The sequence below is a fragment of the Orcinus orca genome, chromosome 21 (genome assembly GCF_937001465.1).
Source record: "Orcinus orca chromosome 21, mOrcOrc1.1, whole genome shotgun sequence".
Classification (NCBI taxonomy): domain Eukaryota; kingdom Metazoa; phylum Chordata; class Mammalia; order Artiodactyla; family Delphinidae; genus Orcinus; species Orcinus orca.
In genome coordinates, this window is record NC_064579.1 from 23,876,008 (window position 1) to 23,888,353 (window position 12,346).

A 12,346-nucleotide genomic window follows, 5' to 3' on the forward strand; every position below is an offset into this window, starting at 1 on the left:
GGGGGCGGTCATTGTTGGGTGGTGTGCAGTGCCAGGCATGTTAGGTTTGAGGTGCTCCTTAGACGTGTAAATGTGGGCATCAATTAGGCAGCTGAATAGGATTTTAGGATTCAGGAGAAAGGATGAGGATGGAGATATACAGCTGGGTTTGTCTGCATGTAGGTGCATTTAAAGCTCTAAGAGGGAGTGTAGATAGAGAAGTGGTCCAAGGACAGCTCTGAGGGGCTCTAACTTCTAGAAGGTGGGGAGATGAGGAGGGAAAGGGCAGGGGGGCCGGGAGGACAGTGAGCTGTCCTGAAGCCAAGTCATGTCATCGCTGGTCTGAAATGATGTTGAGGACCCATCACAGACAATTGTATTCATCAGGCACAGGTTCTCACTGACCTTGATTACAGTAATTTCGTTGAAGTGGTAGAGGCAAAAGCTTGATGGGAATTCGGTAGAGAGAATTGCAGGAGAGAAATGGAAGATATTGAGTTCAGATCTCTCTCTACTGGACCCAAGATGGGGTAGCAGCTGTAGGGTCCCTAAAGACAGAACACACACACACACCACACATACACACATATAATCAAAAGAGGGTTGTTTAGAAAATACACATGCCACACACACCAAATTTATGTGCTGAAGGATCTGATCAAGTTGAGACTGAAAATGAGTAATGGAACACAAATGGCACAATTAAAAAATGGGTTAAAGACCTTAACAGACACCTCACCAAAGATAGACAGATGGAAAATAAGCATATGACAACATAAAGTGCTGACAAGGATGTGGAGCAACAAGAACTCTCATCATTGCTGGTGGGCACAGCCACTGTGGAAGACAGTTTGGTGGTGCCTTACCCTATGATCCATCAATCTCATTCCCCGGTATTTGCCCATATGAGATGGAAACTTACGTGCACACAATATCCTGCACACAGATATTTATAGCAGCTTTATAGTTGCCAAAACCTGGAAGCACCCAAGATGTCCTTCAGCAGGTGAATGGATAAGAAAACTGTGGTGCCTTCAGACAATGGGCTATTATAAAGCTAGAAAGAAATGAGCTACCAAAAGCCATGAAAAGACATGGAGAAAACTTAAATGCGTATCACTAAGCAAAAGAAGCCAATCTGAAAAGTCTACATACTGTATATAATTCCAACTCTATGACATTCTGGGAAAGGCAAAACTATGGAGACAGTAAAAAGATCAGTGGTTGCCAGGGGTTGGGATGGGAGGGATGAAGCATTTTAGGGCAGTGAAACTACTCTGTATGATGTTATAATGGTGGAAACATGTCATTATTCATTTATCCTAACCCATAGAATATACAACCCCAAGAATGAACCCAATGTAAACTATGGACTCTGGGTGATAGTGACACGTCAACATAGGTTCATTAGTTGTAATACACGGACCATCTAGTTTGGATGTTGATAATGGGGCGGACGGGGGCTGTGCATGGGTAGGGGCAGAGGGCATATAGGAAATCTCTGCACCTTCTCCTCAATCTTCCTGTGAACCGCTCTAAATCTCCTCAATTTTCCTAAAACCGCTCTAAAAAATCAAGTCTATTTAACAATAGATGGTGCAGGAGAGAGGGAGTGCACACGGAATGGTATCCTTGACTAGTTCACACTTGACCTCGTTCTCTACTTCAGCTTCCCAGCAGTGTTCGAGCAGCTCTGGACTTTCTAACCTTACAACGAGATCTTCCCAGAAACCATCTCTTTCCCTCCAGCCCTGTTCCTTTCATCTCTTTTACACTCAAACTTCTTGAAAGAGTTGACGACAAAGTCAGTCTCCACTTTGTCATCTTCGGTTGACTCTGTTGCCCATATGTGTCTCCATCCTTCTCTGCTGTAACTGCTCCTGCTTAAGTCACAGGACCTCATGTCACAGGATCCAGTGCACACTTGTCGGTATCCACTCAGTGGTCTCCCAGAAGCACCATCTACCCAGCTGCAGAGACCTGGGATTCATTGGCATCCTCTCCTCCCTCTCTTCCCCCATGACCCATCGAAGAAATCACAGCAAGTATATTCTACCTGCATCATTTCTTACTTCCACTGTCTCGTTCATGTCTTCATCATCTCTCACTACAGTTTATCCACGCATTTCTAAGTTGATCTCCCCAATTCCGTTCTTGTTTCCTCACTCCCATTCCCAACTCTATCTCTTCTCCTCAGAGCAGCCAAAATGACCTTTAAAAAATTTCGTTGCCATTGAAAAATCAATGACTGTAATCCACCATATTGACAAGCTAAAGAAGAAAAATCGCATGATCATATCAATAGATGCAGAAAAAACATTTGACAAAATCCAATAAAATCCAAAATTCATGATAAAACTCTCATCAAACTAGGAAGAGAAGGGAACTTCTTCAACGTGATAAAGAACATCTGCAGAAAACCTATAGCTAACATCACACTTAATGGTGAGAAACTAGATGCCACCCCGCCACCGTCAGGGACAAGGCAAGGATGCCCCTCTCACCACTTTTCAACATTGTACTGGAAGTCCCAGCTAATGCAGTAAGACATGAAAAGGAAATAAAAGGTATATAAATTGGGAAGGGAGAAATACAATTGTCTTTGTCCACAAATGACATGATTGTCTATGCAGAACATCTTATTTCCTTGCTAAAAATCCTATGTCAAATTTCACTGTATAGGGCTTCCCTGGTGGTGCAGTGGTTGAGAGTCCGCCTGCCGATGCAGGGGACACGGGTTCGCGCCCTGGCCCGGGAAGATCCCACATGCCGCGGAGCGGCTGTGCCCGTGAGCCATGGCCGCTGAGCCTGCGCGTCCGGAGCCTGTGCTCCGCAACGGGAGAGGCCACAACAGTGAAAGGCCCGCGTACCGCAAAAAAAAAAAAAAAAAAAAAAAATTTCACTGTATATAAGATTCAACTCAGAGTCCTTAAAACGTCCTTTGAACACCCCTCACGTGCTCTCCGGATGCATTCATGCTATTCTCTCTCGCGCTCACTGTGTTCTGGTTCTCTGTTTATTCCCCTGGGTCTTCAGGCCTGCTCTTCCTTCTACCTGAAATCCTTTCCCTGCCCCACTCTCTTCTTGCCTGAATCCCATTCCTTCTCCAGGGCTCTGGTAGAAGTGGCCTTCTGATTTCATGCTGGTTCTGCTGTAGAGACCCTTGCACTCACCTGCGGGCACCTTAAGCCCTTCAGTTCAGCCTCACGGCTTTCTCTGAAGCTGTGGGACTTACTCAGCCAGAGGAACCTGGGGTGGGGGGAGCAACAGGCAGTCATTGGCAGATGGAGATCAGATGGAAAAATGTCCAGCCTTTCTACTGAAGGCAGGCAATTCTGAGGTGCACTCCACACGGTGCCCTTGGGGATCCCCAGCCAGATTGAGATCCCACTCTCCACAGGGGTGGCCAGCTTGATAATGCATCAATGTTAATAACATTCCCTCCCTCTTTGTCTCACTCTTCCTGCTTCCTTTCTCATTTCCTGCCTCACGCTCCCAAATAAACTACCTGCACCCAAATTCATGTCTCAGGACCTGCTTGTGGGAGAAGCAGAGGAAGACAAAGACTTAATGAAGATTCCCAAAAAGGGTTCTTCTCTCATCTCAGAGCTGTGTGGTTGCCCTTCTACCATTCAATAACACCCTCTACTTTCCTTTAGAAAAGTAATTATAATTTGTAATTATATGTTACTGTGCTATTTTAAAAAACTGATTCTCTTTCTAGACTGGAAGCTCCAGGGGCCAGAGACGGCTTATCTGTTTTGCTCACATTTTGACAGACCTGATGGGCACTCAGTACATTTTTCTTATTTTTGTTGTTGCTCTTGCGTGAATGAATAAATAAATGAATTTTTATAGGATGAAATCAACAAGGACCTACTGTATAGACAGGGAACTCTACTCAATACTCTGTAATAACCTATATGAAAAAGAATAGATATATGTATATGTGTAACTAAATCACTTTGCTGTACACCTGAAACTAACACAACATTGTAAATCAACTATACTCCAATATAAAATAAAAATTAAATAATTAATTTAAGAAAGATGGAAGGATGAGGACAAATATGGAGAGGAGGGAAGTAAAGGGAAAGTACATTTTAAAATTGAAAAATTGATCTAGAACTTAGATTTGTGGTTGAGGTTTGGAACACACAATTCATTGGTTTTGACAGAGAAGACAAGTTGGAAGATAAACACTAAGGAGAAATGTGATTGTGGGCAGGTTTCTTTACTTCATCTTGTATCCACTCCCTCAGCATTTGGAACTCTGTTATGAAGATAAGCTGCAACTGATTAATGTGAGTGATCAATTATATAAAGAAATATTATGGAGACAGTGCTCTTATTTAAAGATCTTAGAATTTCTGGAAAAGATTGGTTAGTCTCATCCCAAATATTTTTGGTCAGCTGATTCTCTTTTCCTATTCTAATCCCTGCCCACTTTCCTATAAACTTTCATCTTGGTGTTTTCTCTTATTCTAGAAGCTTTCATGTCTTTAATCTCATTTAAACTTCACAACAGCCCAGTTAGAGACGTGGAAAGCTCCGTTTTGCAGATGTATTAGAAACCGGGGCTCTGGGACTGGCCCAAGGTCAGGTAAAACACAGGGATAAGCGGGAACGAAGCCAGTTGGTCTCTGGTTACCGGTGCGGCGACTTCACGCTAGGCCATGGTAACTTTCCCTCCCCCTGGCAGTCCCACCCTGGAAGGGCATTCCCATGAATTTAATCCCAGTCTATCAAAACATGGCCAAAGTCGCTAAATTGTTCCAGTTCGCTGCAGGTCGTGAACAGAATTTCGACTGAACCGATTCTCCTTCCTTATCCCCCGGCTGCTGTGGTCTTTGCGCTCGGGGAGCGGACGCGCGAAGGCGTCCAGACCCCATCACCCTAGGTTTACCGACAGAGAGACGCTGTTCCTGGGCCTAGGGACCCCGTGGTGACCCTTCTTCCCTGCGAAGACACGGCGGCATGTTTCTCTACGGGGAGGAGCGCGCATGGAAAGGTGGAGGCTCGGTTTAGGTAGCAGGAGGGGCAGCCCATCGATAGATACCCTTGCCAACATGTAGGATACACATCTCTCCGCGTCCTCTGTGCCGCGTGAGCGTCCCGGGTATGGGGAGACTTTACCGCGTCCACGAATCCCTCGCACGATGCGCCCGCGTGTCTCCCCTACCGCTCCCAAGCGGGCCGCGCTGTGCCAGGTGTCGGGGTGCGTGTCGGACGCGCGGGCTGACTTTCCAGCGCCGTGAGCACCTGCTCCGCGTGCAACGGTGAGGCCGCTGCCCCCGGGAGCCACTCGGGCGCCTCCTGTCCCCCGCCGTCCCCGCGTGACCCGCCGCTCCCCGCGCAACAGTTGGCTGGGCGGGCGGTGCGCGCGCTCCCCGGGCCGTGCGCGCGAGGCGCGCCAGGCGGCCGGGCCGCAAGCGCGGGCCGGGGTCGCGGCGCAGAGGCCTGGCGCTCCCCCAGGCGCGGGCCCGGCCCCTCTCCAGATGCTGCCGCGCGCCGGCCGCCCCCCCGTGCGCCGGTGCCTCCCCGGGCGCCCAGTGCGCAGGCGCCGGCCGTGAGGACCGACCGTGCGCTGGGCTCCAGCGGGTTGGAGCGGCGGCAGTGGAGGGGACGCGCGGGCTGGCGAACTGACGGGCGGACGGGCCATGTCGCCCCGCACCTGCTGAACTGGAGCACCCGAGGATGTCTACGCTGAGGAAGGTGCGAGCCACCGGGACCGGAGCCGCGCGGGGACTGGGCTAGGGGCGCGAGAACCGTCGGGGGTTGCGGGGGAGAAGGCTGCCCGGCGGGACGGACCGCTGGGGCCCCGCGAGGGCGGCTGGGTGAGGGGTGGGGACCCCGGGGCAGCCTGTGTACTGCGTCCCCTCACCCTGAGCTGCAAGGCGCGCGGGAGCGGGCGCAGAGCGGGGCGTCGCGGAGGGGTGACATTCTCCGCTCGGCCCGGCAAGCTGGGGGACCCGCGGAGACCCGGGAGGAAGCGCCGGCCGGCGAGGGGCTGCGCGCCGGGCTCCGGCTGGGCACCGCGAGGGGATGGGGGCGGCAGGCAGCAAACTGCGCCCCCTCCCCCCGCCCGGCGCAGGACGCCGACCGCCCCTGGGAACGCGTGGAAGGCGCCGGGAGCCCGGGCTCCGCGCGGGGGGCGCAGGGGGCGCGCGGCCGGGCGGCGGGAGGGGTCATTGGCGCCGGGGCGCGGCGCCCGGGGGTGGCTGGAGGAGCGCGTCGGGAGGGCGGCCTCCGGCTCTACGAGTGGGAGCGGAGCGCGGGGGCTTTTTCGGGGCGGTTGCTAAGCGAGCCGCTACCCGGCGCAGGATTCTGTAACCAAGCCTCCCCCGGCAGCGGCTGTTGCCGTTCTGGGCTCGCTCGCTAACGGTAGCAGGAGAAATAAGGAGGCTGTCATTACAGCCTGGGCGGCGAGGGGCGGGAGCGGGCAGGCACGGGGGCCGCCTGGCGGGCCAGCTGGGTGCCCGGCGCCCGGCCCCCGGCTCCCGCGTGCGGCGCCGAGAGACGCGGAGCAGAGTGGACGGGACCCGGCGGGGGCTGGGCGAAGAGTCGGGGGTGGGGTGGAGGCCCGCGGGTTCGCCGGCGGAGAGCGACGAGAACCAGCTCCGGGGGGCGACCTGCGTCGGAAACTCGGGAGCTGCTTCTCCGGCGTCCGCGCTTCGCCGGAACGTGGTCCGGCCGCCTGGGTGTCGCTTCCCCGGTGAATGGCGACTCGGCCGGGCTCCGGATTCGGAATTCGGGACTTGCCGGCGCGGCTGGCTCGGATCGATCAAAAATAAAGCGATCGGCAGCGAGTCCTTCCTGTGATTAATTCTGCCAGTACGGGCTGTGGGTGGTTTTGGAGCCGGAAATGTAAAGCGCACCTGCTTATTCTGCCATCTGAGGAGGACTTCAGCCTAGGACTTTCCCCAGGGGCCTCAGCGCCGGGGGTCTTGGGGCTTTGCTCACGGTAACCAGCTCGTGTGTCCTCTTGGACAGTGTGTCTGATTGGAACTCGCGGGCCTGGTGATCTATGACTTAAGGAAGACTCTAGCTTGCAGAGGAGAATCGATTGTATTAGTTATTAGAAACCCCCCTGGCATCTCAGCATGGCCTGAGAGAGCCCACAGCCTCGTCCAAAAGGACTCTTTCTCTGTTTCAAAGCCGACACCACAGAGCCATCTCCCCTCCCCCGACACCTTGGAAGGAACAACATTTGGATTTGAGGTTAATGTACGTTACAACACCATTTTCATTTTACTTCCTTTACACTCTCCGCAAAAGGTAATAGGTAACTAAGGCCAAAAATGGTGAAATTATGAAAAAAATGGTAATTCTTGGCAGGTCAAGCTGTTACTCTGGTGTTTAAAAAAAAATGTCATTAATCAGGATTTTCCAGTAGCCAAATTGTCTTGTGCAGGTGGCTGGGTGACTCACAGATTTAGCTCTGATAGTAATTGTAGAGTGTGTGTACCACTTCCTTTTAGATGGTGTGACTTTCTCATTGCTTGGAAGGGAACAAATTAGAATATTTTATACCCCACATCTGGAAGCAGGACCAGCAGGCTGTGGGGAACACTCTCTGCTCAGGCACATCTGGGCTGGGAGAGGTATGGACCCAGTGAATGAAAACAGTAAAAAGAAATAGTCCTGTCCTGAAGCTCGCAGCCCCTTCCCACCAGCACTCTCGAGTCCCGTCCCAGGTCAGGAGTTCCATCAATGGGGGGGTTTCTCCTCTGTGATCCCCCATCAAGGGAGGCCTGCTTTGTGTCTGTGAGCCCCTCCTGCCCCCTCGTGTCCTCCTGTCCCTAATTTCCTCTGTTCTTGGTTAAGAAATCGATAAGCATTGGATGACTTACCCTAGCGATCTATCATGTCATATCTGCAGATTACATTTTAGGTTAAAGCGCAAAATGAATTCTACATAAATAATCCAAAGTGTTGAAGGAATTTAAGTTTTCTCACCACAAAGATGTTTTCTATATGCATTCTGTCCTATTTGACTTTCCATGTTGGTAATCATTTATTCCCTTTCCTTCCACTTACAGTATAACTATCCAAAGTGGCTGGAGATAGAAGTAAACGTGTACTTATTCACCAATGTGTTTGTGCCTTAGGTTTCTTGTGTTGTAGGTGAATTAATAACACTATATCTTATTTCTATAGAATTCAGATTGCTTTGCATGATTTCTCCCCAGTGACATAAATATGTCCTCCTATGGCAGTCTATTGCTTCTCCTATTTTTGTCTACTTCATTTTTGAAATTGGTGGAAATTTCACATTAAATACTAAAAGTGAAAAAGCACTTTGCACAATTTAAATCACGTTAGATTTCGGATACCCAGAATCCAACCAATTCTGAAACTAAATTCTAACATTTTAAAGCTTGTTAGAGGATTTGTTATCTGTGTTTTTAGCAGAGTGTCTTCCATCGTGTGCCTACATGATGAAACTGAAGAAATGCTGTAATTCTTTTATATTTGAGGAAAAACTTCATGATTTCTCAGTCACTCAAGGAGTTGAGTAATATACACTTTGATCACAGATTTTAAAGGGAAATTAATTAAATGTATTATTTATTGACCCTTGGAATGGATATGCCATGGTCATTCACTGGATACAATAAAAATAACTATGATTCATCATTTTGGCCAGATGGGAGTCATATTTAAAACATTGGCAGCATGTTGGTTATAAAAGAATTATGGGCCACCCAACAGGAAGTTAGCGGGCAAAGCATTCTCTGCAGTTAAAAATCATTCTGATCAACCACAGCTTTACATACAAGTTGTTTTTATCATGGAACCATATTTCCAGCAGATCGCCAGCTTTTAAAGTAGGTGTCGTTGTCTTCTGGGCATGTGTGTCACAAAGACTGAGCACGGTAGCTTCCAGTTTATTCATGGCAGACACTCTCGTTTACGGGGAGCTAAGCATGTGGGCTTTGGCGTCGACGGGTATGGTTGGGGGGTGCAGATTCCCCCCTAAATCCTGCATCTGCCGTTAGGAGAGCCTTTACCTTTACAGCACCCTTCCTTTCCAGGGCTTAACACCAGTGACAAACAGCGGGTTTGGAGCCGGTGTTAATCTCCTGGGCCAAGGCAGTGGCATCCGCGTGTAAGATCAGTTGTCCCTTTCTCTGCGGGGCCTCTGCCCTGGCCGCACCCGCTGTGAAAAGCCTCGTCAGGCAGCAGCTCCGGGGCCCTCGAGGGCCCTCACCCTCAGTCCGGAAGGGTGCCTCCCATTTCTGGAGGTTCCGACATTCCCGCAAGGAGCTTCAGTTGCGGCTTCTCTTGAGAGAACGCATCTCCTGGGAAATGTCCCCGGTTAGTTTCTCCTGACCTTTGCTCTTGCACCATCGTCTTTCTTGGGGGGTCTCCAAGGAGCTGAACTTACCAGGCTGAGCGCAGACGGCTTCTGTGGTCTACGCTGCCTGGCCCTGCAGGATGCCTGCACACTGCTCTCTTCGGAGAGACGGCCTAGCCCACTTCTAGGGTGTGGCTGCTTGGGGGCGGGCTCCTGGCTGCGTAAGGACGTCAGGACCCCATCCCCCCTCCGGGAAGAGCACGGCGTTTCCTCTCAGCCGAGAATGGAGAGCTTTAGGAGGTAAATCTAAAAGGATGTAGGCCCATCACACGCAGCCTGGGGCGGGCTGGCCTGTCCATCCTGGGAAGCCAGTACCCAGGATGGCAGGGCCGGGCCACGGGTGGACAGCAGGGCCGTGGACGGATGCACTTGGTCCTACGACGTCACTGAGGTCCAGCGTCAGGTAGGACTTGAAACTGTCATTACCGTGGGTTTCTGTCCTGACCACCCAACGGGATGTAAAGGTTTTTAGTTTCCCGAAAAATTTCCTCTTTAAAGCTCTCATTGCGGGGTGACATTTATCCATCATCCGGTGACACTTGTCTGGTATGCCTTTTTGTGTGTATCCACAGGAAAAGAAAAAGTAATTTTTGTTAAAAAGGAATAAGTACTTGAAACCAGTCCTTGCATAAAATTGTAGCAAAATTTGTTAAAAAGTAACTTTGTAAACCTAAGTGGTCATTATCTTTAAAAACATGTGCCGTACTCTGCACAAAAGAAAAAAATATTGAAATGATCTCCTAGCACCCACGGGGTACACATCTTAGGCCAAGCAACGTAAAATCATCCTCCTGTGCCTAATGGAAATGTGTCCTACTAGTGTTGTACGATGCCAGCCAGCAGCTTTTTATGCTGGCCACGTAGGTAGTGATTAGGAGTGAGGGTGAGGGTTCTGGAGTCAGGCAGCCTGGGGGGCTGCGTGGCACCGGCCGTTTATTTGCCCTCATTATATTTTTGGCCTTCATCACTAAAGGAGGGACGGATCCAATATTAACATGGTAGTGTTGTCAGGAGGATTAAATGAATTGATGAGAGTAAGGCAGTTAGAACAGCATACGTAGTAAATGCCCAACATGTGTCCACTATTTTGATCATGAAGAAATGAAATTGGGGCCCAGTTTGGGCCATCCTGCATTGGACGTAATGAAGCCACTCTCCAAATCCCCATAACACTTAGGTATTTACTATTTCCAGTCTTCTTTTACTTTCTTTTATATCTGTTTTGCCACCTCTTTCCAAAAAGTTTTTTGACTCACTGACAAAAGGACAAGGTCCAAGAAATGAAATAAAGTAGAAACAGGCAATCAGAGCAAACAAATATGGTAACCACAAGGGTTAACATAGTCCTCTGGGCCTCAATTTTTTTTTTTTTTTTTGCGGTACGCGGGCCTCTCACTTTTGTGGCCTCTCCCGTTGCGGAGCACAGGCTCCGGACGCACAGGCCCAGTGGCCATGGCTCACGGGCCCAGCCGCTCCGCGGCATGTAGGATAGGATCCTCCCAGACTGGGGCACGAACCCGCGTCCCCTGCATCGGCAGGCGGACTCTCAACCACTGCGCCACCAGGGAAGCCCTGGGCCTCAGTTTTGAGTCGGAGTTTCCTGGAAGCCAACTCAACAAAACCAGAAGACACGGGCCCTCGCTTGGTTCCCTTGTGGGGTGGACGTCGCATACTCGCTTTACAGTGAAGAAAAGATTTTCCCAAGTGCTGAATCGTGAAAGATGCTCTCGTGGTTGACTTTGTATAGAGGGGTTGGGTTAGATCATATACATCAGTTATACAAACACAGAAGTGTTTTTCATGATTACAGTAGACTTTGGAGGAAAGCAAAACATACACAGGCAACCTGTAAGAGGTGCAGTGACCTTTTCCTCGTATTTCTGCGTTCCCTCCGTGACCAGATGGGAAACTGTGGATTCGGGAGACGGGCTCTGAGCTCTGGACCGCCCCCTGGTCTACTTCAGTTTAGCATTTATATGTGGGATCGAGTTGTGTGTCTCGGGGAAACTCAGATCTCTCAGGTCACATGTATCTTATTTCCCACTGTGCTTTCATGTAAATCAAGTGTCTCAGCCTAAGACAAGGCCCCTGGAGCAGACACATCGTCGCTGCTGTCCCCGCTTCCACGCCATCCACCCCGCCTGGCGGGGAGCAGAGCTCCAGCCCCTGGGGGCGCAGGAGCTATTTCAGCAGCTCCTCCTGATGCCATCGGAAGGCCCAGTGCCTTCCCTGTGCGCTTGCGATGGGGGTGACCCTCACGCGCCCCAAGGGGAGCCCCCGGCTTGTCTTGCCCTTCAGGAGGACAGCCTGCCCTTCTCAGCCCCAGGCCTGCCTGTGTGCTGCTGTGAATGGACAGGCGCGTGAAGGGCACACTGTTCCCCGCGGTGTTTACCAGACTCACCACTGCCCTTGCTTGGTGGGGAAGACTCTCCCTCACCAGCACTGGTTTTTCTTTTCTCCGTTTTCCTCCTATTTATCCTCTCAGACCTCGAACTGCGTGTTCCCAGACCCTGGATGCCACGGCTCAGCCACTGGGGTCCCTGGGCCTTAGGGACATTCCTGGGGAGACCCTGTTCTTCCTCCTGCCAGGAGAAACAGGGAACAGACAGATTTGGCAACCTCACAATTCCCACCATAGCATTTTAGATCGTATCACTCAATACATGTTCGAATGGATACGTAGATCCATAAGCAGCGGACCCTTCGCACACTCGAGAAAGGTTCCTCAGTTACGGGCGGGCTTTACCTCTTGCTTCTCCAAGTTGCATGAGTCTCACCAAGACAGGACACCTCACACGCACGTCAGTGGATTTGCTTGTTTTATGAAACTTTTGGCTGTTTAAAAATAATTTCCATTTTCTGACATTCTTTGTAATATTTTGAGAGTTTCTAAATACATTTCTGAATATCTGTTTTCTGATTCTATTAAAAACTTAATCATGAATCCGTATTATAGATAATTTAGACGTTTTCATCAACAGTCGAATGTTGTACCGTCAAGCTTCC

General features: G+C 50.4%; 1 protein-coding gene across 1 annotated transcript in view; it reads left to right on the top strand.

The window, feature by feature from the left end:
• The first annotated feature begins 5,522 nt into the window (after window positions 1-5,522).
• The window catches only part of DLGAP2 (DLG associated protein 2), a 724,732-nt gene continuing 717,908 nt past the window's right edge, over window positions 5,523-12,346 (top strand). The window contains exon 1 of the mRNA XM_049704257.1: window positions 5,523-5,694. The gene's annotated coding sequence lies outside the window, so the exon portion shown is untranslated. The remainder of the gene's footprint in view (window positions 5,695-12,346) is intronic.